Below are 27697 nucleotides of genomic sequence, written 5' to 3'. Positions count from 1 at the left end.
GTTGGAATGGGTTGAAAAGGAGATGGGAGTGACTTCGCCATTTTAGTTCGTCCTTTAACTCATTTTTGATTTTCTGGGCTGGGATGGAGAATTTCAGTAACTCATGGTCTGACCATAATAGTGGGGATGGGGGTTCCACCATAATCCCCGGCGAGTTTGTAAATATAAAGTCAAGTGTATGCCCTGCAGAGTGGGACTGTCTACCAATTGTACGAGTCTGAGAGGTCTCATATTAGTGATAAGTTGGATGGTGAAAGGATAAGATAAAATCTCTGCGTGGTGATTAAAATCTCCTATTAGGAGAAAAAAATCTGATGCTAGCACATGTGGAGCAATATTCTCTAGCAGCTTATATGTAAAATCGCTTTTCGGACCAGGTGGTCTATATACTAGTGCTCCTCTCCAGGTGACCTGAGACAGACCGTCAATTCTGAAAATACATATTTCTAGTTGATCTGTACGAACAGAGCCTAGGGCGGTGATGGTCATACTGGGAGCTGTAGCAATTAGCAGACCTCCTCCCCTTTTGCCCAACCAGGATTCTGCTATAAAGCACATGTCTGGTGACTCCATGTCCATTAGACTCCATATTTCCATAGCGTGCTTTGGGATGGAGTGTGCATTACAATAGATCGCTTTTAATGATTTCAATTTCTTGGGGGTTTTGAGATAGATCAGGTCACAAGGTGTTTGAGGTTGTTTTGGCGTGATTTTTCTTTCGTATTGCTGGTAACTATATTGTCCTGGGGGACTTGTGGTTCCAGAAGTTTGTTGAGGTGTTTAAGTTCTTGGCTGGAGTAGTGCAATCTTGCCATTTCCGGACCACTCACTAATGCGTGGAGAAAATGCAGGGTAAGAGGGGTTCCTGGCAACGGTCTGGCGTGGACGGGCACAGACGGACTTGCCTTTGGACCACCTTCAATGCACTGCTGCGCGCAACTGCTATGCGTCCGGGCCCTGCACAGCCTAAGTAGACCGGGAAAGAGTGGTGCAGAGGCTGGAGTGCTAACTGCGTTTCTGGGTTAACCACTGGAAGTAGAATAAAACCTTATCCTCCCTCCGCTCAATCGTCATAGGCAGTGGCGTACCGGGGACTAGGGTGGCTGCTTAGAAACAGGTAAGTGCGGCAAGACGATCAACACAACGGCGCAATTTTAAAATGTACAATTTAAAAATAGACGCAAATTAATTATAAGAATAACAGCAGGTAGAAGGTGACAGGCATAAAAACTGGACTGACCCTATATGGCCAATTCAACATAGGCATGTTGTGAATTAAACACTCCTAAAAAAAAAATAATTATAATAATAAGAATGGATTGTTTATAAAGCGCTAACATTCTATGTGGGCCAGCTCGCAATAGCGAGATACTTTTACAGGGGAGACAATACCAATAAATAAGGTAGGCCACATCAATCAAAAAGCTCACACAAAAGCCATCCTCTCGTTTTATTTGTGTTTTCAGGAAAATATAACAGAAAGTGTTCAATTTGTTAAGCGAATATGCTGAAAACACAGACATTACACTCTAATTTGAAAAAAAATCCAAATGGAATGACAGTGCACATTTTGCTGAGAAAGAAAAGATGGCTACTGCAGTCAAAAACCACAACATCTAGCATCGGCATATCCCGCACTGCAGCTCCTTCACAGGAGCGATGTTTACAACAAAGTTTCCAGTTGTCAAATGCCACAAACTAGCTGTGTAGCAATGAAAAAAAAACAACACCTGAGTGTGAAATTTCTAGCGAATTCAGTTTGCCCACTAAAATCTTGGGTGCTAATTCAGACTCCCTTATTTCCTGATCATGCCGTTTTTACAATTTGATCACCGAAACTTTGTTTTAAAACCTGATCTTAGAGCGAGATAAATACAAACAAAATGACGAGGATTGCCCTAGCGAAGCAGGCTTTGGCGCTGCCAGCTCGCCATGCCCAGCAGGCGACAGGCTGATGTGTAACCTCTAGATCGGCCGACTTTGGAACTGGGGAACCGGGTTTGTGTCTCGGCGTTGGTAAAACTGTACCTTAAAAAAACCTGAATGTAAATACATGCGGATCATCACTAAAACAACGGCAAAATGAAACAAAATGAGAAATGCCAATAAGTAAGTCAAACAAATCATTTACATAGTGTTGTGGGAGGGGGAGGGGTTGGGGGGGATGGCAGGGGAGATTAAGTGGCAGGAAAAGTTGAAACACTGAAGCGGCTGGGAAAGTTTAATTGAGCTGTGCATGAAGTAAACAGAACACTTAACATGAGCAGAGGCAGGCTTACAAACAAAGAGTGCCCTCAAAGTATCCTTAATAACCTGAAGGGTAAGAGCACATGTAAAAGGGCAGTCATCATGAAATGTAAATGTAAATGTAGGTGTACTTATATAGCGCAAACCTGTCACCCAAAGGGCATCCTGGCGCTTGCTTAGGGAACCCGTCCTGGTATTCCCCTGTGAGAAACCCCGGCAGGGTGTCCACAAGGTGAAAGCCAGGCATCCCGCCGCGAGGGGCCGTAGTGGAGATTAAGCAAGCTATTGCCCAGAGTTGCAGAGTGTGACCCCGTGATTCGAGTAGGCACCGGAGCGAGAATTGTCGAGTCCGTGGATACAAAAGTCCAAAAGGAGGGACCACTAAGCCTATTCAGCAATCAAAAGCCAGCATCCACAAACGGCAGTAAAAGGAGCCAGTTGAAAAGGTGGGTGGTGCTTTAATCTCATATTGTAGAAAAAGCACGTCTCAAAGAGACCGCCCATGCGCTGCCTAGTTGAGACCTAAAAAGGGTCATTTTATAAAGGTGGGCGGAGTTGGCGTCGTGCCATTTCGTGGAATTCCACAGAGTTGGCTAAAAACTCTGTGGAATTCCGCTCCTCACCACCCCTTGCTGCCACCCAACCCGAGGCCACTGCAGACTTACCTGGTTACGCCGGTGCATCCGTGCCCTGTCCTGGCTGTCTCCTCTATCCACTCCAGACTCATCCAACTCCCCAGGGAAAATGAAACACCTATGCTCAAAGTCACAGGAGGACTGCGCATGTGCCTGCATGTGTAGTCCTCCCAACAAGAGCGCCTGGGGAGTCAGGCGAGCCTAGAGTGGAGTGGCCTGGAGAGAGCCAGGAGGAGGACAGCCAGAGCAGGGCACAGAAGCACTGGTGTGACCAGAAATGCCAGAAAGTGGGGTGGGTGGTAGGGCAAACTCAGCTACGCCACGGAGTCAGAGTTTTTGCTAAACTCCGCGTTCCCAGCGGAGCGTAGAGTTGGCAAAACTCTGCATACTCTGCTGGCATAGGGGAGTATTGTACCCGGGTTTAGTCATTTTGCTAAAGTGTGCACAGAAGGTAATTTCCAAAACAGTCAATGCATCGGGTCACGTGGACAAAGACTCCAAGTAGCTTGATTTGAGGGAAGAAAGTGCTGTGTTTTGACTCCTTGTTGGTTAACAAGAGGGATCTGGGTAATGATCCTGTACTACATGTTGTTCGAAACGTCATTCTCAGACCATGTTGTAAGATCAATGTGTAAGGTTTGAATGTTCAAATGATGGCTAATTTGGGGTAATTGTTAACCCTGATTTGAGTGTCACCTTGGAAGGGCATTCAATTCCAAACAGATGCTCTTAGGATTGGCATCAGAGTCCGCTGTCTTCCAACATCTTATGCAGGTTTTGTTCAAGGATATCCTAGATGTCCTCTGTTTTCAGGATGATATCCTGATTTATGCAGAAGATAGAGAGGCGTATGACCGGGAGCAGCCATACGTTCTGAGTATATGGTAGAGCAAGTGCAGAAGCACAAGTATTCGCCTCAATTTCTACCAACCCACGAGACACCTTCGGTCGGCCTACCAGGCTACCGCATGCCCCCCTTGCACTAAGAGAACCAGATGCGGGGGACGATCCTTCTCCACTATTGACGATCTAATACGTGATTATAACAGGTACCATACAACCAGGCTTGGTAAGACACCTTAGTACAATCCTTTTAAGCTCTGGTAATCTACTGAAAAGCAAACTTGAGAAGTAAATCTATTATGTGAAAGTTAATAGAATGAGAAGCCCAATCTTCGGAAACACTTTACAAAATGAAAAGGGATTTGTGTGTGAAAAAATGTCAATGATTTGTTGCCAGGCTTGCAGCAAAGAATTATAGATATGGGGACATTGAAATGGCATGTGTTTGAGATCTGTTGAATTAGCATTACATGACCAATAAGAAGAAGAAGAAAGAATAGAATTTATTTTATGTAATGAAACAGGAATATAAATAAGCCTATTGTAAATGAAAAATGTTTGAATGGTATTAGCTTCTCAAGCAGATTTCCTTATTACAGACCAAATGTTATTCCAAACGGAGATGGAAAATGTAGTTTAGAAATAAGAATCCCAAGAGAGTTCCACCTCTATTTTATTTTGAGTAGCTGGAAAAGAAGTGAAATGTTTATATAATTGAGACGCAAGAAGGAGAAATGGGAGTAGAGGAAAGTTGATTATAAGTTGAATGAATCACTGAAATGAAAGAAATTTATTTTGATTCATAGGATGATGGTAAGGTAAAACATGTTTGAGCAGTTTTGAAAGGTATGCAGAGCCCTGTGGCAGAGGGCGGATGGCTTCGCGCTGAGCGCTTTTAATCACTTTGGCATCTTTTTAACCTGTATCTGCTGATTGCTAGCAGCGTGTTTGCTTATTACCCGACCGTCCCGCTGAGTAAGAGCCGGGAACGGCAATCTTGTTTTAATTTGTCCCTACCCCGCCCTCCCGACTCCTCCCCCACCGCATCACCGCCTACCTAGGCGCTGCCTCTTTTCCTCGCGCATTGTCAGAGCCCTGTGGCAGAGGGCGGATGGCTTCGCGCTGAGCGCTTTTAATCACTTTGGCATCTTTTTAACCTGTATCTGCTGATTGCTAGCAGCGTGTTTGCTTATTACCCGACCGTCCCGCTGAGTAAGAGCCGGGAACGGCAATCTTGTTTTAATTTGTCCCTACCCCGCCCTCCCGACTCCTCCCCCACCGCATCACCGCCTACAAAGACGCCTCTCATGCGTCAGCGCAGCGGGCGAGCGCAGCGGGCGCGTCGTAGGCGCGCCGGAGTCGCGCCAGAGTTAAGCCCGTCTGCGCCCGTCCGCGCCAGCACGGGCCCAGGGCCTGTTTCCCCTGCCCATACTCTTATTTCATATTCTCGCACTGCTTTACTTCAGCTACGAGGATCATTTTGTCCCTCGGGCATTTCTCTGAACTGCCAAAACGCGCCCATTACATGCCCTCACTGTCTCCTTGCCTTGGATTCTTCCAATTCAAGTACTGACTGTATCTCTTCTACTTTTTGGAACATTCCCATCACTAAGCCTACTCTCCCTACTACTGTGCACAATTCTTGCACCTCTCTGAGTTTTATCAGCATTAACTGCCGCTCCCTTTCGAAACACAAGAGAGATATTTTTGATCTTTTAGAGACAGCTGGTCCAGCTGCCGTGTTTGTCACGGAAACTTGGTTGAATGACTGCTCTGGTCCGGACATCGCCATGGCTCTCCCCTACGACTACACCTATGTAGGGCGTAACCGAGTCCTTAAAGATGGCGGGGGAATCGCCATTATTTTCAAGAGAGAATTCTCTTGTAAATGGGAAGACCTCGATTTCCCCAACTGTGAAGCCGGGTTATTTAAACTGACCCTTTCCCCTCATTTTACCCTGACTGGCTCCTTGATTTATCGCCCACCGGGATCTGCTAGCGGCTGGGCTGCCTCACTTCCTGAATTTATCGCTCCGTTTTTACTGCAATCAACCAACTTCATTATTGTGGGTGATCTAAATATTCATTTCAACTCTGCTTCTTGCGCGATTTCTAAGCGTCTTTTACAGGATCTTGAAGCGCTCGACCTTCACCTTCATAATTCTGACCCTACTCACAAGGCTGGCAACCTTCTCGATCCCATTATATCTAACCTTACTGATATTGTCTATCAATCTGCAATTCCGGTCCTCTGGTCTGACCATTATATCGTCAATTTTTCCATCAAATTGAGGGAATCCCACTCCTTAAGTCCCGGTCTTCCCCATAATGCCAGTAGGAACTGGAAACGTCTAGATATAGACAAATTAAATTCTTTTCTCGCCAACTCAAAACCCACAGTTTCCGGCACGACCATTAAAGAGCTTCCGGCTGTTAGATCATGGTTGATAACTGCTCTGGACGCGTGCCTTCCCATCCATAAAAATAAAGCACAAATTCACCATCCACCGGCACCTTGGTTTACTGACTCCCTCCGTCTAGAAAAATCCAACTGCAAAAAGCTGGAACGTATTTGGCGCTCCAACTATGACCCGGAGCACAAAGCAAAATATAAGTCCGCCCTTAAAGCCTATCATTCGGCCTGTGACATCGCCAGAGCTAATTTTGCTAACAGCACCATACTGACAGCACAAAATAGGCCGAAGGCCCTGTTTAAAATAGTCAAAGACTTGTCAGGTGCGTCCTCGGTACCTAAGGACCCCTGCTTGAACACGGTCCAGTGCAATGCCTTAGCCAATTTCTTTCTTGCGAAAATTGATAGGATCTACGACACTTTTAACTCCATGTCTGCAGCCTCCATTCCTTCTGCGCAAGATCTGTGCAATGTTCCCCCTATTCTTATTCCCTGTTCTGAGTCAGTGATCCCCCCACTTCAAGTGTGGGACCCCATTTCTTCTGGGCTCTTAAAAAAGTATTTGCATGACATCAAATCTGGCTCCCCCCTTGATCCAATGCCCCCTCAAGTTCTGAGCTCTCTGGACTCAGCCTCACTCCTTATTATTTTGGATGTCCTGAACGCCTCGCTAACAGAAGCTATTGTTCCTAGTGACTGGAAGCACGCTATGGTGGTTCCACTGTTGAAAAAGGCTAACGCTGACCCCAACAATCCTTCTAATTTTCGCCCCATTTCTTTGATTTCATGTTTTTCCAAGATCTTGGAAAAACATGTTAACTCTTTGCTTAATTCATATGTTGAAACCTCCAATTTTTTACATGGTTCTCAATCCGGGTTCAGGGCTGGTTTTTCTACGGAGACCACTCTGTTGGGTGTGTCAGAGACCATCAGACGGCAGGTGGACAATGGGGAGACGGTGGCACTCATCTTGCTTGATTTGAGTGCCGCATTTGACACCGTCTCCCATTCCATCTTGTTGTCCACTCTGAAGGCTATTGGCGTCGGAGGTTCCGCCCTGGCCTGGATTGCTAATTTTCTTTCTGATCGCACGTTTCAAGTTTTCTCTTCTTCCTCTGTTTCATCCATATTCCCTTCCACTCACGGTGTTCCCCAAGGGTCTATCCTTAGTCCCCTTTTCTTTAACCTGTATGTGAGACCTCTTGCTTTTTTGGCAGAACAGGCTGGTCTCACAATTTATTCCTATGCTGATGACACTCAAGTCATCTACTCATTGTCTACCAATAAAAATCTTCCCTCTTCTTCTCTTCAATCCGGGCTGAAACAAATATCAGATTGGATGCTGAAGCACAAATTAAAATTAAACGGGGACAAGACCGAACTGCTCCTGTTTGGTTCAGACACCTCGCTCTGGGGCCCACAACATTGGCCACCTGAGATGGGGCCTTTACCTATTCCCACCGTGTCTGCTCGTAATCTAGGGGTTATCTTTGATAACCAGCTATCATTTAAACAACACGCGGTGAAAGTCTCAGCCACCTGTACCACCATCATCAGGTGGCTGAGGAAAATTACGTGGATGCTGCCTGCCGACACCCTGAGATCTGTAGTCCAGGCTCTTGTCACCTCACGCCTGGACTATGGGAATATCCTATTCCTCGGTGCCGGCAAGGAGGTGACCAGGAGGTTTCAGGTGGTACAGAATATGGCAGTCCGCCTTATCTGTCACCTCCCTGCGAGATCCTCGGTCTCACAGCATAGGCGTAAACTGCACTGGTTATGCATCGAGAGCAGAATTAAATTCAAAGCACTCTGCTATATGCACAAGATCATGACAGGTAGAGCCCCTCATTATCTTTCTGTTTTGGTTCAGCAATACATCCCCCCCCGTACACTTAGGTCCTCCACTCAGAACAAATGTAAGATCCCTCGTGTCACCAGAGCCAAAATGGGAGGACGCTCGTTTTCCCTGCTGGCACCTTCGTTATGGAACTCCTTACCCCAATCTCTGCGCTCTGAACTTTGTTTTCTGAAATTCCGGAAAGGAATTAAAACTTGGCTTTTTGATTTTTAACCTTCCTGGTCTGACTTTCCCTGTCTCCCTCACTCTGCTCAGTTTGCTTAGCGCCGGGAAACCTCCGGGTAGCTGTGCGCTTGATAAATGTAATTAGAAATAAATAAATAAATGCAAATATCATCATGAAAAAGTTGATAAACGCAAAGAATTCCTTTAGCATGCCAATCCTTCCAGAATGAATATAAATTAGTTATTAATTTTAAGATATTTGTTGTACCATACTGAGGATTGCAAACATTGATCCTTAGCATTGTGAAATACAAAGAGGATGGAGGATTTTACGAGTACTATTAAAAATAGGAAAGGATAGTGACAGAGGCCTGTGTGTAGGAAATAATAACAAAGAAGACTGTTTAAGGTAAAATGCTATATGATAGGAGAGAAAATCTGGAAAATGTACTTCCTCCAAATGTTTGGTTCTTTTGAATTTATGAAGAGACATACAAACTTTTTCGTAATTCCATGAGAAATTAAACCAAGATATTTGATTTTATCCAGATTCCAACTAAAATTAAAAGAAGTAAAATCTGCATGAAAACCAAACTTATTTAAAGGAAGGATTTCACAATGTATATCCTGATAGAGGCAAAATGATTTACCTCTGATAAAAAGGCTGGTAATGAAGTTTGTGGATGCGAGATAAAAAGTTAAATATCATCAGCATAATCTGGAAGTTTTAATTGACTATCACCCTACTGAAAGCCTTTAATTTGGGCGTTGAGCCAAATTTTTATTAGAAAAAGTTCAAGGGCAAGAAGAAACAGAGGAGGAGAAAAAGGGCAACCTTGTCGAACACCTCAATATAGCAAAAAAGAAGGAGAGAGGAGACCATTCACTAAAAAAGCAGAAGTAGGAGAGAAAAACAACAGCGACTTAATTAATAAAAGTAGGACCAAAACCAAAGAATAGATAGAGTAGAAAAGATAAATGGCCAGCTAACACAATCAAGTGCCTTTTCAGCATTTAAAAAGATAGCTGCAATGAATGTTTATAAGATTTGGATTTGCTAAGGACATTAAAAAATAATCTAGTGTTATCTGAAAGATGTCTACCCTTAATAAAACCACATTGTTCTTGCCAAATCAATTGAGGTAATAATGATTCTACAGAGCCAACATTTTCACAAACATTTTATGATCTACATTAAAGAAATTGGCCTATAATTTTTACACAGAGTGTGATTCTTATTATCCTTGGGAAGAAGATATATTAAAGCATCATGAAAATAACATTTAGATTGAGGGTATCTTTAAAAAAAGAGAAATAATTGATGTAATTTGGGAAGAAGAAGTTCAGCGAAATGAAAATAAAACTCATTGGTAAATTCATCACTAACTGGCGCCTTACCGCTTTATAATAGTAAGTATGGCATTAGAAATATCTTGAATGCAAACGTTATCATCTAATATTGAAAAATCTATATTAAGATGATAAGGAGGAGTAATGGAAGATAAATAATGGAGAATATCTTCTTGAAGTGTAGGAGAGTCCAGAGTATAAAGATTCTGAAAGAAATGTGTATGTTCTGATATCTCTTCATTTTATAAACCATGCGATTAGTGAAAGGTGAGGACAGAATCAATATTGGTGCATTCCTTTTAAGGTCTCGCTGAGCCAGCGCATTCACTGTGCTCTGGTGAGACTTTTAGTAAGGGCTTCAGAAAATGCTACCACAGTGGCCTAGTGCTTAGGTGCATGTGCGCAGGCCTGCGCTTACTAGCAGAGGTACCATCTGGCTCTCCTCTCTCGTCATGGGTCATTAGCTTTCAAGATAAGAGAGCTTTCTTTCACATTCCTGAAGTCGATAGCTTCCTTGTCATTTGCGTTACTAAGCAATCCAGGGCAGAGAAACTGTTAAATTAAATGAATCAGATTATTTGTGTTTACAAGTACCCTCTTCAACCTCTCTACCCCACTACCCCACTACCCCTCTACTACCCCTCTCCCTCTCTACTACCCCTCTACCCACTCCTCTACCACTCTTCTACCCCTCTTCTACCACTCTACCCCTCTACTACCCCTCTATTACCCCTATACATCCACTATACCTATCTACTACCCCTTTTCTACCCCTCTAGTACACCTCTAACACCCCTCTAACCCTCTTCTACTTCTCTACTCATCTACCTCTCTACTCATCTACCCCTCTACCCCTCGTCTACTCTTCTAACCCTCGTCTACCCCTCTACCCCTCTTCTATCCCACTACCACTCTATCCCTCTACTACCCCTCTATCCCTCTACTACCCATCTACTACCCCTCTACCTCTTTCTATCCCTCTACCTCTACACTACCGCTCTTCTACCCCTCTACCACTCTTCTACCCCTGTACCTCTTTTCTAACCCTCAACCCCTCTTCTACCCCTCTACTACCCCTACCCCTCTTCTACCACTCTACCCCTCTTCTACCCCACTACTATCCCTCTATTCCTCTTCTACCCCTCTACACCTCTACCCCTCTTCTATCCCTCTATTACCCCTCTACCCTACTACCCCCTACCCCTAATTTGAGAAGAATTTCAGCGAAATGAGTGCGTGTGGTGAGATTGGCCTGCCCTCCCATAGGAAGGCATGGGGAATGTATGTGTCCATGTTAGTTTCTGATGCGTGGGGAGTGCGGGCTCGGGTTTGGTATGTGTGGACTCGGGTGATTGAATGCTGTGCGATGATGTGTGCGGCATAAATGTGTCTAGTGTGGAAGTACCACTTCTAGAAGTTGGCCTGTCGGTGTAATAAAGGTAAATTGGCTGTCTGGCTGGGACTGGCTGTTGTGCCTGGCTCCATGAGTCAGGATGGGTCTGCCCCGGTGGTGAATGGGAGATCTGCATGTTAATGTAAGGGAGGGGTGCACCTGGGACCTGAATAGGGCTGGCTTTCGCCTCACAATGCTGGCTCCGCCCCCTGTGGTGCAACTGATGACCCTAGCCTATCCCCTGAATGGGAAGAGTGGCTGAGCACAACAAAGTGCTCCAGAACCAGCTGTGACTGGTTCTTCCCCTGCCCTGCAGCCTGAGACAAAGGGATTTGGTGTATAAAAGAGGGGCTGTGACCCCAGGTAAATGTTCTCTGCTGACCTTAACTTAAGGGGGGGCCTGCTGCTGCTGGGCGCCAGGAGGACCGCCCACTGGGGACTGCCTCCCTGCCTGGAGGGCCCTGTGAGCTGGCCCCTGGGCCCAGCCCTTGCCCCCCCCCCCCCACCTCCTACAAGAAACTTTCCTGGACTTTGGGGATTCCTGCCTGCCAGCCCTGGGGAGCGCTGGCCTCCCCCTTTTAAAAACAGCGCATTGGCGCCACTGGAGCCGTGATCCCTACCTTGAGGGATTCCCCGGCGTTGGGATCCCCCCTTTCGCTTTAATTCAGCGCAGGTGCCCACCCTGCGAATTTGGGTATTGTTTATATTTTAATACGGGTGGCCACCCCGTATTGTGCAGGAAGAATCACTGCCGCCGCCCGGGGGAGCTTCAATACCGAGGCCGCACTGCAACTGTACGAGGCGCCCCTGAGCTTGTTGGCTCGACGCCTCGAGCCCCGCTGCCAGTGGCTGCCCGGCCAGCCTGCCGCATTGACTGGCACGAGGGTTGCCCAGCAATCAGGACTCTCGCCGTCATTTTCCCCCTGAGGGAGGAGGCAGGAAGTCCCGCCCCCACAACCGCGGGACGAGGAGAAGCGGCCCCGGAAGACGGAAGGATCGGAGAGGCAGAGTGCGGGACACACCGGAGGAAAACGCTGTACCCGTCCAGGAGAGCCCGGTAAGTGGGGCTCGTTGCAGAGGGGTGGGGAGTGCGAAGGGGCACGTTGCTAGTGCCCCCCCCTTTCCTGGCCGCCTCCCTGCGTAGAGGGCAACATTCGTTTTGGTGGCAGTCCCAGGCCATAATTAAGAGCCAACGAAGGCTCCTGGGCATTTGCTGATTTTGAGTCCCCCGAGCGGGACTCCAACGACGGGGGCATTTCTTCATAGCGCACGAGAGGCTCTGGGGCATTTTATGGTTTTGAGTCCCCCGAGCGGGACTCAAACGAAGAGGGCAGTTGTTGAGAGCCCACGAGGCTCCAGGCAGCATTTTCTCGAGCCCTCGAGGCTCAAAGAGGGCATTTGGTTCATAGAGCCCAAGAGGCTCCCACAGGGTTTTTGGCCCCTACTGTTCATTGGGACGCGTTTCAACCAAATGAGACCAGCCCTGATGAAGACCATGCGATAATCGAATGTGTTGGTCCCACAACCACAAGGTTGAAACGCGTCGGCACAGCGAAGCGGCCTACAAAGATTCATATGAACACCAATAAGTCAGTTTTTCTCCAAGTGGCAGAGTTGGAATAAGATAAACTCTTCCTTAACAATAAATCATAAAATCTCTTTCAGACCACTAAAAAGGACCATAATTCAGGAGAGGTGGACAAGACTAACACTGCTGATAGTCTTGCCACAGTGAATATTAATAGGACATTCGAACTTTGTAGAAACACGAATAATATTTTTGAAAGCAGAAGCTAATTAAAGTGTCAAATGCCTTTCTTTCTCCTTTTTTGAAGGAAAATATGTAAATGTCATGTAAATTGTTTAAGTGTAGTATTGTATATGTAAGATAAGTGTTTTTTGTATACAATTTTATCCTGTGTGTAAAAAGGTTTCTTTTCCTTTCTTTCTTTAAGAACCACATTGGTGTGGTGTATAAGGTGAAGGAATGCTTAATTACATATATTATTTGATTTGATTTATCAATTTATAGAGCGCGCGAATGCCCGAAGGCGTCTTGGCGCTAAGATATACCCTTGTCTCTTGAAGATGTTGTTAGAGCTATGCGGAGAACAGCCAGGTTTTAACTTCCTTTCTAAAAGATTTCAAGGATGGACTGATTTTTATGGCAAGAGGCAACTGATTCCAGGTTCTTGCTGTATGTACAAGGAAGCTTCTTCCGCCCCAATTGGCTCTTCTGAATCTCGGGATCCCGATGAGTCTCTTTTGGCCGGATCTGAGAAGTCTATTTGGCTCATAAAGTTTTAGATGTGACTTCAGGAATTGTGATCCAGTTCCGTTAATAGCCTTGTATGCCAGGCACAATGATTTAAATTGTACCCTTTTTGCAATAGGTAGCCAGTGCAGGGTTTTTAGTTTGTGGCTAATTGGCTCAAACTTAGGTAGTCTAATACAAGCCTGGCTGCTGCATTCTGCAGGCGTTGAAGTTTGGCTAGGATTTTCATCTTGGCTCCAGCATAAAGGCTGTTCCCGTAGTCCAGTCTTGACAAAGCTAAAGCTGTCACCACTTTTTTACGCAAATCTTGTGGTAGATAAGGTAATATTTTTTTTTATCATTTTTAGGATATACCAGAGTGTTGATGCCAGCTTGCTGGCTTGGGCGTCAAATGAGAGATTGGTGTCTAGAATGATTCCCAGGTTCCTCACTTTTTCAGATGGATCTGGGCATCTTCCCATGTTTTTAGGCCACCAGGAGGGAGACCATATATTTGTGTTACCTCCTAATCTCATGACCTCACTCTTGTCCCCGTTAAGTTTTAGGCAGTTTCTTTTCATCCATTGGCTGACTTGTACCATGCAATGTTGAAATTTTTCTGCTGTGTCCTCCACATCCTTACTGATTGACACCACGATTTGAGTATCGTCAGCATAGGATATTGGAGTGAATCCACAGTTCCTTATAATTTCAGCAAGATGGGCCACATATAGATTAAAAAGAGTGGGGCTCATCGAGGAGCCCTGTGGGACCCCGCATGGCAGGTTGAATGCATTGGATTTAGCTCCTCCTGATTCTACCGAGAAAGTTCTATTCTCTAGGTAGGAGGCAATGAGGGTACATGCGGAGTCATGTATTTCTGCTGTTTTTAGTCGGGTTAGGAGGATCTCGTGGCTGACCGTATCAAAGGCCGCCGATAGGTCAAGTAGCACCAAGGCGGCCTTCGCTCCATTGTCCAACACTTGCCTAATTTCCTCCACTGCTGTGAGTAGCGCAGTCTCCGTGCCGTGTCCCTCACGAAAACCGAACTGAGAATGGTCCAGCCAGTCGCCATCCATCAGATATCGGGATAACTGTTTGTTTAACAGTTTCTCAATAATTTTTGCGGCAAAAGGGATCCTGGCTATTGGTCTATAATTGTTTGGGATTTCACCGTCTAGGTTTGGTTTTTTCAGTAGCAGCTCGATCAATATCATTTTCCAATCATCTGGAAAGATGTTGGTTTCGATAATTTGGGAAAATAGTTTTTCTAACACCAGGCTCAGCTGTTCTGAGCAGATTTGCATTATTTTAGGTGGACAGGGGTCCATTGGGCTACCCGAGTTAGTGGTGAGCACCTCTTTCTGGATCTGATCTACAGTGGGAGGGGTGAAATGGAACAATATAGGTTGAACTGATTGTTCCGCCAGATTTATTGGGTGTAGAGTGTCCTGGTCTGCCATCTCCGTGTTGTGATTTTTAAAGGAGTCATAGACTGAAGATACTTTGCTAAGGAAGAATTCACCTAATGTGTTACAGAAGTCTGATGACATTTCTTCTGAGTTTTTATTTTCAAATTTTGATAGTTTTTTAACAGTATCAAAGAGAACTTTACTAGAGTTTTTTGACTCATTAATTTTCTGAACGAAATATATACTTTTTTCTGTTATTATTAGTTTTTTATAACTGGCTAAAGCAGCTTTATATTCTTGTCTGAGCTGGGTGTCATAATTGGCTCTCCATTTTTTCTCAGCTCTTCTGCACTTCTGTTTTTGTGCCTTCAATGCTTCCGAGAACCACGCCTGTGAGGGGGGTTTTCTTTTAAAGGTAACTTTTTTTTGTGGGACTGTAAGCTTAGCTGCAGTATCTAGCCATTCGTTAACCCCTTCGACGCTCATGACGAGCTCAGCTCGTCATGGAGTTTCCATTGATTTCAATGGAAATTACATTGAAGTGGTACCAGGGGCTCAGCATCCAAGTGGTTAAATTGTTTACAGGCTATATTGCAGTTTCCATCAAATATAGGATAAGATGTTCGGAGTATATCAACAAATTCCTGATGGTTAACCTTGGACCAATCCGGGTATGTTGTTTAAACTTTAACAAACAACCATTGCAAAAGGCAAAAACAAGTTGCCAGCATTGCAATAACAAAAGAAAAATGAGGAAATGTTGTATTGTACATACATTTTTTAATATGGTCGTTCTGTTGGACAAAATGCCTTCTTGGACATATATAAGGTAACAAAAATGCTTCTGGCACTTTTTTATTACAACTTTTCAGCATGCTGCACAGCAGCACAGCTTAAACACATTGGGAAAGTTAATAGCTCTGCCTAAACACTTATAAGGCCCCAAAGGCGAGACCTATTGGCTATGCCAATGCTTGTTTAACTTTGAGGTCGTTTGTTAAAAGTTTTCCAGCTTTTTTCTGCCCACCAGAATATTTGGCAGAGGCTCGAAGTAAAAATTAATTTTCATTTTCTGTAGATAATTTATTAAAAGCAAATTTGGATTTAATGAGTTCCTCTAAACATGTTTTAGAATAGGTATGGTAATAAGAGTTTTCCAATGGTTTAATACCTGCTGTTAGTAAGTTCAATGATTGCTACAAGTGTTTCTTTTTATGAGATACAATGAAATCTCTAGAGGCAGCTTTAAAGGTATCCCATATATTCTGTGGAGACATTTTTAGAATATCATTTGCACGAAAAAGGTATTGGCAAAAAATGTGAATCTTTGAGTAAAATTGGAATCCAATGGGAATAATTCGGTCTCCACCGTCTGGTGTCTGTAATAGGTGGAAAAAGATCCAAATCTAAAGTAACAGGGGCATGATCCAAAATTAATACGGAGCCTATATTAGAATGAGTAATGTATTGGGTACGTGATTTAGAGAGGAAGAAGTAATCTAAAAACGAAATTGGAAGTAATGTACAGGAGAGAAGTACCTATATTCTAAAAGCGTGGGATTACAGAGTCTCCAAGCATCCACTAGCGACCTTTGTTGAATAGTAGATGTAAAATGAGAATTGATGTAGGAAGGAACTAATTTAGATTTTCCAGCTGTCCAGATCCCGCCGTGAGGGCAACGGCACGGGCGGAGTGTGGGACTCTGCTGCACACGCCGGTTCCACCACAGCTGAGGGAGAACTACAGCTCCCAGCTGCCCCGGCGCAACAGGGTGACGCAGACGCGCCCGGAGGCGCTTGAAAAACACCGGAGCGCCGAGCGCGCAGTGGGGGACAAACTTTAAGCGTACCTGCACGCTTCTTCGCCGTGAGGGCAACGGCCATCCAGCTGTCCAGATCCCGCCGTGAGGGCAACGGCACGGGCAGAGTGTGGGACTCTGCTGCACACGCCGGTTCCACCGCAGCTGTGGGAGAACTACAGCTCCCAGCTGCCCCGGCGCAACAGGGTGACGCAGACGCGCCCGGAGGTGCTTGAAAACACCGGAACGCCTCTCGCCCCGCGAGTCGCGCGCGGGAGCGACCGGGAGAAGCCCGGGACAAGGGCGGGACAGTCTATGACAGTCATAGACAGTCATAGACAGTCATAGACAGGGCAGGGCCCTAGACTCTGTCTAAATTGAGTTGTGTCCTCTGGAGACCTAGGACAGTGATATTTGGTAAAGTTGTCATACAGTACAGTGTACTGTCCAGGACATATACCCTGCTTTACTTCCTCTAAGTAGAATTAATCCAGGAACTAGGAAAAACTATGCCAAGAGCCACGAATGAGAAATCTATATCGGGGGTAGGCCCAATTGATAACTACCTGGTAAAGATGGTAAATAAAATTAATAATGATAGGAGGGTCTCCCTAGGTAGAGGGAGCCCACTTGACCTCGCTCAAGATATTCTAACCCCTCTGGAGGATCCGCCAGAGGTTGCCACCCCTGAAATGGGTCCTGTTGTGGCCACAACGGTGGAAGCCCAGGTTCACTCTGAGCTCCATTTAGAAATTTTAAATACATCAATTGTTGACAATGAGGAGGCCCTGCCAATCACTAGACCTGTTAGAACCTGCAGGAAACAACAAAGCAAAAGGGGGGGAAGCACACAAAAAGAAGGGTAGATACCTCCTTACCAGCCAAACACACCACTGATGAGTCTACTATACTACAGGAAGAAAGTAATGTGGCTAATATTAATCTAAGCCCAGACCAATTTGCCCTACTAGTTCGCTCTCTGGAAGCCAAGTTTGAAGCAAAACTAGAAGAGTATGTCCAACCCCTAGTGCGCAAACTTGACAGTGTCACTGCCGAAGTAAAGAGGCTAGGAGGGCTGATAGCCAAACAACTAGCTTTGGTTGATAGTGCAAAACCTACTGGGAAGGGTACAGGTGGGGTAGAGCAGGAAGTTAGGGCTGATAATCAGCAGCAATCCTCTCAGCACAGAATTAGAACTGACTCAGTTACCCCGGTTCCTACTACAGTAGTGAGCGTAATTACACGACCGATTTTAGGGCCTGATGGTACATCTAGTAGCAATCCCGTTAAGAGAAGTCAATTTATAAATCTTCCGCCGGATTGCGCACCCTACGTAGTAGTTTTAACCAATGTCCCACCCCCTGATTTGCACTCGGCCCAGTCACCTGAGGAATCGCACGATTCCCTCAAATATAAAACTGTGTCGTGGTTGAATATGAGGTGTGGTTTCCCCATAAAATTTACTTCTGAAATTATATCAACTAGAAGGGCGAACTGGATTGGCCCCTCTAGAAAGACGTGTAGCGGGGACTGCATAATTGTAAATTTTAGACACCCACAACGTGTGGCTACAGTTTTGTTAAGGGCAGCCTCTATGACGTACGATGCCAATAGTATTTGCGTGCGCCCTCTTGGGTTCTTCTATAATCACTTAATTAGAGCCCCCACACATAGGGCGAGACTGAGACCATATACACCTGTCGAGTCTCGGACGCCAAGCTTATCGCAGGGATCTGGTGGAGAGAATTATTTCAAATATGGGCCTAATATTGACACACATAACAGATTTGACGCACTCTCTGGCCTGGAGATGTGCGATTGACGGGAGGTTGATGAGGGCCCGGGAGATGAGACCCCCCTAGATCTGGTTCCCTCGGTACCTGAACATACTACATTGATTTCTTACAATGCATACTGTAATCCCGCAACTGTGTGCAACACCGAGGGGGAAAAGGTTAAGATGTTAAGTTGGAACGTTGCTGGGCTGCGTTCCAAGAGAGATGATAGCAATTGGTTAAATTTTGTTAAACAACATGATATTGTTGCTCTCCAAGAGACATGGGACAAGGCCTGTGATTTTTGGATGGATGGCTTTACATCGCATTTTGTCCCTGCGTTGAGATCGTCAGCAGGGAGAGATAGAGGGGGCCTTGTGCTATTGGTCTCTGTGAATGTAAGTGGGAGAGTTAAAAGGGTAGATTGTGCCTCCCATTATTTTCTTATTCTGGAATTAAGCCTGGCTAATACCAAATTAATTCTAGTGAACTGCTATAATTCGCAGCAAGTTGGGTGATTTTAATGTGCATTTATGTAGTCAGAATTGTCAATTAAATGATAAAGATGGACCAGATTTCACATCCCCGCAGCACTTCGAGCATAATCACAAGGGGGAAGCACTGGAGAAACTCTTGTCTAATAATGATTTGTTTGAAGCAGGGTTTTTTGATAAAAGTACCCGTGTTGCCACGTATATAGGTAGGGATTGTGAAACAATAATTGACTACATATTTCTCTCGTCAGGACTTTTAAAATACGTAATCTCTTATAATGCTATACCTTCTTTTTTTTAGTGACCACAATCCTGTGGTGATTGAGCTAGTAAATGTTTTTTTTCTATTAAATAAAACTATTCCGCCTCAGGCTGTAGTTGAGGTTAAAGCCAAAGATCAGGGGAGGAGGGTAAACTGGAGTAAGGTTGTGCCAGAGGATTTTTTTAATACCATTACAGCTAAGGCTGCCCAGGAACTAAATATCTGTGGAGATCCTCTTTCTAACGGGGAGGATGTAATAAGCTCAAATGAAGTTATTTGCTCTCAAGTGGCAAAATAACTTACGTCCAACTGCTGAGTAGCTAAAAATAAACCGGTAATGGGCTGGTTTGACCATAAATGTACTAAAGCCCATAACCTTCTTAAAAAGGCTCTTCACGATCAACACAGGAATAAAGTTCTGGTTGCCCAGCTTAGGAGAGAGTACTCAAGAGTAGTTCAGGCACGGAAAAACGAAATTAAACACGATGCATGGGCTGAACTTATGGATAAAGCAACCCTAAAAGATAGTGCCAAGTTTTGGTCTATTATTAATACCCCCTTGTTTTCCTGTAATCAAAATCCTGTCTTAGAATTAAATATTGCAGAGGAGGACTGGTTGAGCCACTTTGAAAAAATGTATGGAAGTCATCTAGAGCTGGAAACTTTTGTGGCCCCATCCTCTGAACCTCCTGTTATACCAGTAAGGTTTAACATAGCTGAAGTTGTTAAAGCAATTGAGTGCACAGCAATGCGAAAGGCACCAGGCCCGGATGGGGTACCCTCAGATATGTACAAGGCAAACCCTACGTACTGGGCAAATATTTTGACCAATGTCTTCAATACCTCGGCCAGTGTAGGATTCCCTAAGTCATGGTATCGTTCGATAATAATCCCTGTGTTTAAGAAGGGTCAAAGGGGAGACCCCAGATGCTATAGGCCTATATCTTTGCTAGACTCCTCCATTAAAATCTTAGGGAAGGTCATTCTAGCAAAGATAACAGGTTGGGCTTCGGAGAACAATATACTGTCCGACGCCCAGTATGGCTGTAGAGCTGGGAGGAGCACGGAGGACCAATGTCTGAACTTACACCTAATTATAGCTAAATACACGAAGGCGGCAAGGGGCTCTATTTTCCTGGGCTTTATGGACCTGTCCACGGCCTTTGATCTAGTCAATAGATCAAGGCTGTGGACAATGCTCCTGGAGATGGGCCTTGATCGGCCCCTTGTGTATTTTTTGGCTGAGCTGCATAAAGACCTAAATGCCTCAATTAGGACGACGAACGAGGGGAAATGTACGTCAAGTTTTAAGTCTGGTAGAGGGGTGCGTCAGGGATGTATCCTGGCCCCCATGTTGTTTACGCTGTATGTGAACTTGTTGGAGGCAAATTTGTTAACAGCCACCCTTGACATCCCGCGCATGGGAGGAACACCGATCCCGGTGCTCCTCTATACCGACGATGCTGTCTTATTAGCAAGGACTCCGCTGGGCCTACAAAGATTGTTGGACTCTTTTGTGGTTTTTATGAAAAGCCTGGATCTGGTGGTAAACAATGGCAAATCACATATCATGTCGTTAGGTGTCTCAAAAAACAATGTTAAGACCTTTTACTGCGGTAGTGAAGAAATCACCAGAGTGAAAGTATTTACCTATTTGTGAGTAGTTTTTGATGATAGGGGAACATGGTCCCCACAGCTTTCAATCAAGTTAAATGCAGTGAGAAGTTCTTCTGCTGCAGTGTTAGGATTCGCTAAAAGATTGGGGGGGAAACCCTATGAGGTGATCCTGGCCATTTATAAAGCCAAGACTATCTCAATTGCAAGGTATGGGGCATCAATATGGGGGTTTACCAAACCCGACCCCATTCAAACAGAAGAAAATACATTTTTACGGTCCCTTCTAGGCCTTCCACAATCCACAGGTACCCACTCTGTCCATCTTGAGTTGGGGATAGGATATATATCAGATATAATTAAAATAGCCCCTATCCTGTTGTGGATCAAAATTTGGTTGAATTCAAATCTTTCCCTAAACCACAAGATCCTAAAGGACTGTATTAATTTAGATAACATGAAGGAAATCCAGTGGTTGTCCTATATAAAAACGTCCGCTGTGAATATGGGGCGCCCTGAGATTTTTTTCAATCCAGAATCTTTATGTAAGGCTGATTTAGCGTGGGTAAAAACTAATTTTACTAAACTAAGCGAGGTAGAGCGGGAAGCAGTAGAATTATGTAAACCATCGGTCAGGGGCCACCTCCTGGTTATTTTGTCATTAGCGATGCCTCCTTATTTGTCCATTGTGACTAACTCTTTTCATAGATGGCTATTGACAAAATTTCGGTTCAACCAAATACATATGGTATTATGGGATTTGCAGGGCTGGAGTAGGCTCGAGGACGCTGCTCCGTGCAAATGTGATGATTTCTCCCCTCAAGACACCCTGCATTTTATGTTTTTGTGTCCTTTGTACCACGAGGCTAGGAAAAGGTTTATTTTCCCATTATTGAAAAAGATGAATTTTATTCAGTGTAAACCTGCTTTACTGTTTTTACAACTGTTGCAATCCCCCGAAACCATGTTTAGTGTTGCCAGCTTCCTTGCTGCGTCTGTTAGAAGCAGGAGGGTTAGACAGGATGCTACACAGGAAAGTTAATCCTCTTAATATAAGTCTAGGTATACTGATTATTCGCTTTAAAAATGAAAAAGTTTGTTAACGATTTTTTAATGTCCTTTGTACTGTGTTTTAAATTGTATAACATGTTTTTAAAAATATTTTCAATGTTTTGTATATGTACAGCATACTTTTATGATTTTAATTAATCGAATAAAGTGGTTTGACTTGACTTGACTTGATTTTGAATCGTGATCAATAATGGGATCAAAGACCATGTTACAATCATCACCTACTAATAAGCATCCTTGTAAGTAATTAATGTCGAAAGGATTCAGGGTCAAAAGGAGTTGTCTGGGGAAGTGGGTGCATAAAGGTTAAAGATAGTCACAGGGATTTTATTAACCAACAGAGAAACAGCAACCCATCTACCCATCACATCAGTGTCTTTTGTGAGCACTTGTATATTCATACATTTGTCACATAAAATGGCCACACCATTACGTTTCCCAGTCCCAAAAGAAGATAAAACATGGCTAACACACTGACGTTTAAGCTTAGATACTTATTTGTCCAGAATATGAATTTCTTGTAGTGAAGCAATATCACATTTTATATTAGAAATATGCGTTAGTACTGTCTGATGTTTTATAGGAGAACCTAAAGGCTTACTCTTAACCCTAACTCTTAAAGCCATCTATAACGTAATAAAAAATGTACGTTGATGCACATAACAGCAGTCAAAATATAACAAATTCTATGAACATTATCGAAGAACAAGCATAAATAAAACAGCAAAATTGATTAACATTATAAGAAGAAATACACAGTCATGAATGAAGAAAAAAAGGAAACCCAATTGGAAGCTAGATATAAGAGAAAGAGTATAGAAGGTGTGAAACAAGAGAAAAGTATATAGGAAAGAAAATAGATTGCCAGAACAGGGACAGAAGAAAGAAAAAAGGAAAAGAAGAAGAAATACAAAAAGGAAAAACAAGAACTGTATAAATAAGGAGCAAACTAACATACCAAAAATGACAGAGAGAAACTGAAGGAGGTGAAGCCACTTAAGGAAGATGATACAACCAAGCAGATAAGCCCGGGCGGAGCGTTAGGGAGGGACACACCATCCAAGCAGAACGGGAAGTGCAATGATCAAACATAAAAACTGCACCTAACAAAAATAAGAAACATGAAGGGTAAGAAACATTAGTATCAACAACCAGAATATGCAATTTTAACAAGCAAACAAGAGAAAAGCAATTAAAGTATGCTACAACAGGATCAGACATTTGAAAACCTAGTAATATTCTTTTCTTCGCTGCAATTGTCCAAAAAGCTTGTAATAAAGCAGGATCCTCAAAAGTCATAGTTCTATTTTTATAAGTCACTTTAAACAGACATGGATGAAAGATCAAACTGAGCATTGATTTTTCAAAGCGCAGGTCTCATGTCCAAATCTCCTCAAGAAGTAATTCCATGGATATAGACGGAGGAGGTGTGACAGGCGATGGAGGGTCTTTTTTAATATGATTGCCAGAAGAAAGTGCAGAGGAAGCAAATACTTTTGAAGCATGTCTGCGAGTTAAAATGGGGATATTTGATGACAATGGTGTAGATCCCACTGGGGTTGATAACGTGTTGCAATCAGATTCCTCCATGTATGTTTGAAGATTAGTAAAAGAATTATAATCTTCTTTAGGTAGTGGAAGCATGACGAATCTGTTTTGCTCGTCCATAAACAAACAAATAAGCCACGTCAACCAAGGCCCGTTAAAAAGTGAAAAGTTATATGGCACAACAAAACACAGTCAAATCTATTGCAATATGAGGGCTAAGGAATCCAAAGACGAAACTCAAGAAAGAGCAAAAGTGCTGCACAAAGGGGCACATTTCTCGATAGACAAAATATATTACGAAAGAGTTCTGAAAACAGGCCAAAGGCTGAAAGTACCTGTAGTTACTGTAAATAAAGGAGGTCTTAAGAGGGGAAACAGTTGCCAAATTAGGCAGGAATCCACTAGAAAAATATCAATATAAGCCAAGCATTGTTTGAATTAGAAATGCTTCATATGCAAAATTATTGTTTGTACAGAGGGACAGTAGTACCAAGGAGTAGCACCAGTGGGGATCCTCCCCCCTGCATGCGGATTAAGGGAGCACGTACTGAGGGAGTGAGGAACCAAGGAGTATTACAGTGGGGATCCTCCTCTCTGCATGCAGATTAAGAGAGCGCGTACTGAGGGACTGTAGTACCAAGGGCTATCACCAGAGGGGATCCTCTCACCTGGATGATTATTAAGGAGCACGTACTGAGAGAGCGTGGCACCAAGGAGTATCACCAGTGGGGATCCTCTCCCCTGCATGTGTATTAACAGAGCGCGTACTGAGGGACTGTAGTACCAAGGAGTATCATCAGTGGCTATCCCCCCTCCCTGCATGCGTCTTAAGAGAGCGCGTATTGAGGGAGTGCGGCACCAAGGAGTATCACCAGTGGGGATCCTGCCCCAGCATGCGTATTAAGAGAGCGCCTACTGAGGGACTGTAGTATCAGGCATGTCACCAGTGGGGATACTCCCCCCTGCATGCGTATTAAGAGAGCGCGTACTGAGGGACTGTAGTACCAAGGAGTATCACCAGTGGGGATCCTCCCCCTGCATGGGTATTAAGAGAGCGTGTACTGAGGGAGGCGGCACCAAGGAGTATCACCAGTGCGGATCCTCCCCCCTGCATGCGTATTAAGGAGCGTGTACTGAGAGAGCGTGGCACCAAGGAGTATCACCAGTGGTGATCCTCCCCCTGCATGCGTATTAACAGAGCGCGTACTGAGGGACTGAAGTACCGGGGCGTGTCACCAGTGGGTATCCTCCCCCTGCCTGCGTATTAAGAGAGCGCGTACTGGGGGACTGTAGTACCAGGGCGTGTCACCAGTGGAGATCCTCCCCCTGACAGCGTATCATATAGCGGTAATTGCAAACACAACAGTGATGGACAGAATGTGGATCAATGTCACACATTCACCCCAGTCCAAAGATCTGGGCCCAAATCCATCGTTTTTCCACTCCACACCACCCTGGGTTAGACAATGGCGATATGCAAATCAGCGCTGACCCTGTGCCCCATGGGAACAGTCCAGTACGAACTACAAAAGCCATGTCCTTCCCAGAACGGAAACAAGCATCCGAGGACCGGCCCGGTTTCGAGGTAACACCTCTCATCAGCCCGGCTAGCTTGAATCCAGTGGTGTGGAGTGCCTGGGACTCACGTCTGAGCATCCCCAGTACACTTAGAGCGGTAATTGCAAACACAACAGTGATGGACAGAATGTGGATCAATGTCACACATTCACCCCAGTCCAAAGACCTGGGCCCAAATCCATCGTTTTTCCACTCCACACCACCCTGGGTTAGACAATGGCGATATGCAAATCAGCGCTGACCCTGTGCCCCATGGGAACAGTCCAGTCCGAACTACAAAAGCCATGTCCTTCCCAGAACGGAAACAAGCATCCGAGGACCGGCCCGGTTTCGAGGTAACACCTCTCATCAGCCCGGCTAGCTTGAATCCAGTGGTGTGGAGTGCCTGGGACTCACGTCTGAGCATCCCCAGTACACTTAGAGCGGTAACTGCAAACACAACAATGATGGACAGAATGTGGATCAATGTCACACATTCACCCCAGTCCGAAGATCTGGGCCCAAATCCATAGTTTTCCGTATCATATAGAGCGCGTACAGAAGGACCGTGGTACCAGGGCGTGTCACCAGTGGGGATCCTCCCCCTTCATATGTATAAAGAGAGCGCATACTGAGGGACTGTAGGGCCAAGGAGTATCACCAGTGGGGATCCTCCCCCTGCATGCGTATTAAGAGAGCGTGTACTGAGGGAGGCGGCACCAAGGAGTATAACCAGTGCGAATCCTCCCCCCTGCATGCGTATTAAGGGAGCGTGTACTGAGAGAGCGTGGCACCACGGGGTATCACCAGTGGTGATTCTCCCCCTGCCTACGTATTAAGAGCGCGCGTACTGAGAGAGCGCCGCACCAAGGAGTATCACCAGTGGGGATCCTCCCCCTGCATGCGTATTAAGAGAGCGCCTACTGAGGGACTGTAGTACCAGGTCGTGTCCCCAGTAGGGATCCTCCCCCTGCCAGCGTATCAAGTGAGCGCGTACTGAGGGACTGTAGTACCAGGTCGTGTCACCAGTGGGGATCCTCCCCCTGCATGTGTATCAAGAGAGCACGTACTGAGGGACTGTGGTACCAGGGCGTGTCACCAGTGGGGATCCTCCCCCCTCCATACGTATAAAGAGAGCGCGTACTGAGGGACTGTAGTACCATGGAGTATCACCAGTGGGGATCCTCCACCTGCATGCGTATCAACAGAGCGCGTACTGAGGGACTGTGGTACCAGGGCGTGTCACCAGTGGGTATCCTCCACCTGCATGTGTATCAAGAGAGCGGGTACTGAGGGACTGTGGTACCAGGGCGTGTCACCAGTGGGGATCCTCCCCCCTCCATACGTATAAAGAGAGCGCGTACTGAGGGACTGTAGTACCATGGAGTATCACCAGTGGGGATCCTCCACCTGCATGCGTATCAACAGAGCGCGTACTGAGGGACTGTGGTACCAGGGCGTGTCACCAGTGGGTATCCTCACCCTGCCTGCATAGCAAGAGAGCGCGTACTGGGTCACCAGTGGGTATCCTCACCCTGCCTGCGTATCAAGAGTGCGCGTACTGAGGGACTGTGGTACCAGGGCGTGTCACCAGTGGGGATCCTCCCTATGCTTGCGTATCAAGAGAGCGCGTACTGAGGGACTGTAGTTCCAGGGTGTGTCACCAGTGGGGATCCTCCCCCTGCATGCGTATCAAGAGAGCGCGTACCGAGGGACTGTGGTACAAGGGCGTGTCACCAGTGGGGATCCTCCACCTGCCTGCGTATCAAGAGAGCGCGTACTGACCGACTGTAGTACCAGGGCATGTCACCAGTGGGGATCCTCCCCCTGCCTGTGTATTAACAGAGCACGTACTGAGGGACTGTGGTACCAGGGTGTGTCAAGAGTGGGGATCCTCCCCCTGCGTGCATATTAACAGAGCGCGTACTGAGGGACTGTGGTACCAGGGCATGCCGCCAGCGGGGATCCTCCCCCTGCCTGAGTATTAACAGAGCGCGTACTGAGGGACTGTGGTACCAGGGCGTGTCACTAGCGAGGATCCTCCCCCTGCATGCGTATCAAGAGAGTGCGTACTGAGGGACTGTGGTACCAGGGTGGGTCACCAGTGGGGATCCTCCCCCTGCATGCGTATCAAGAGAGCGCGTACTAAGGGACTGTGGTACCAGGGCGTGTCACCAGTGGGGATCCTCCCCCTGCTTGCGTATCAAGAGAGCGGGTACTGAGTGACTGTGGTACCAGAGCGTGTCACCAGTGGGGATCCTCCCCCTGCATGCGTATCAAGAGAGCGCATACTGAGGGACTGTGGTACCAGGGCGTGTCACCAGTGGGGATCCTCCCTATGCTTGCGTATCAAGAGAGCACGTACTGAGGGACTGTAGTTCCAGGGTGTGTCACCAGTGGGGATCCTCCCCCTGCATGCGTATCAAGAGAGCGCGTACCGAGGGACTGTGGTACAAGGGCGTGTCACCAGTGGGGATCCTCCACCTGCCTGCGTATCAAGAGAGCGCGTACTGACCGACTGTAGTACCAGGGCATGTCACCAGTGGGGATCCTCCCCCTGCCTGTGTATTAACAGAGCACGTACTGAGGGACTGTGGTACCAGGGTGTGTCAAGAGTGGGGATCCTCCCCCTGCGTGCGTATTAACAGAGCGCGTACTGAGGGACTGTGGTACCAGGGCATGCCGCCAGCGGGGATCCTCCCCCTGCCTGAGTATTAACAGAGCGCGTACTGAGGGACTGTGGTACCAGGGCGTGTCACTAGCGAGGATCCTCCCCCTGCATGCGTATCAAGAGAGTGCGTACTAAGGGACTGTGGTACCAGGGTGGGTCACCAGTGGGGATCCTCCCCCTGCATGCGTATCAAGAAGAGCGCGTACTAAGGGACTGTGGTACCAGGGCGTGTCACCAGTGGGGATCCTCCCCCTGCTTGCGTATCAAGGAGAGCGGGGTACTGAGTGACTGTGGTACCAGAGCGTGTCACCAGTGGGGATCCTCCCCCTGCAT

At 45.9% G+C, this 27697-nt stretch overlaps 1 protein-coding gene across 1 annotated transcript in view; it reads right to left on the bottom strand.

Moving 5' to 3' along the window:
* The window catches only part of LOC144826115 (uncharacterized), a 173487-nt gene that overhangs the window by 111133 nt on the left and 34657 nt on the right, over positions 1 to 27697 (bottom strand). The window contains exon 2 of the mRNA XM_078684516.1: positions 22547 to 22691. The gene's annotated coding sequence lies outside the window, so the exon portion shown is untranslated. The remainder of the gene's footprint in view (positions 1 to 22546; positions 22692 to 27697) is intronic.

Source organism: Lissotriton helveticus, chromosome 3_2, assembly GCF_964261635.1.
Source record: "Lissotriton helveticus chromosome 3_2, aLisHel1.1, whole genome shotgun sequence".
Lineage (NCBI taxonomy): Eukaryota > Metazoa > Chordata > Amphibia > Caudata > Salamandridae > Lissotriton > Lissotriton helveticus.
This window is presented reverse-complemented; position numbering and strand designations above follow the sequence as displayed.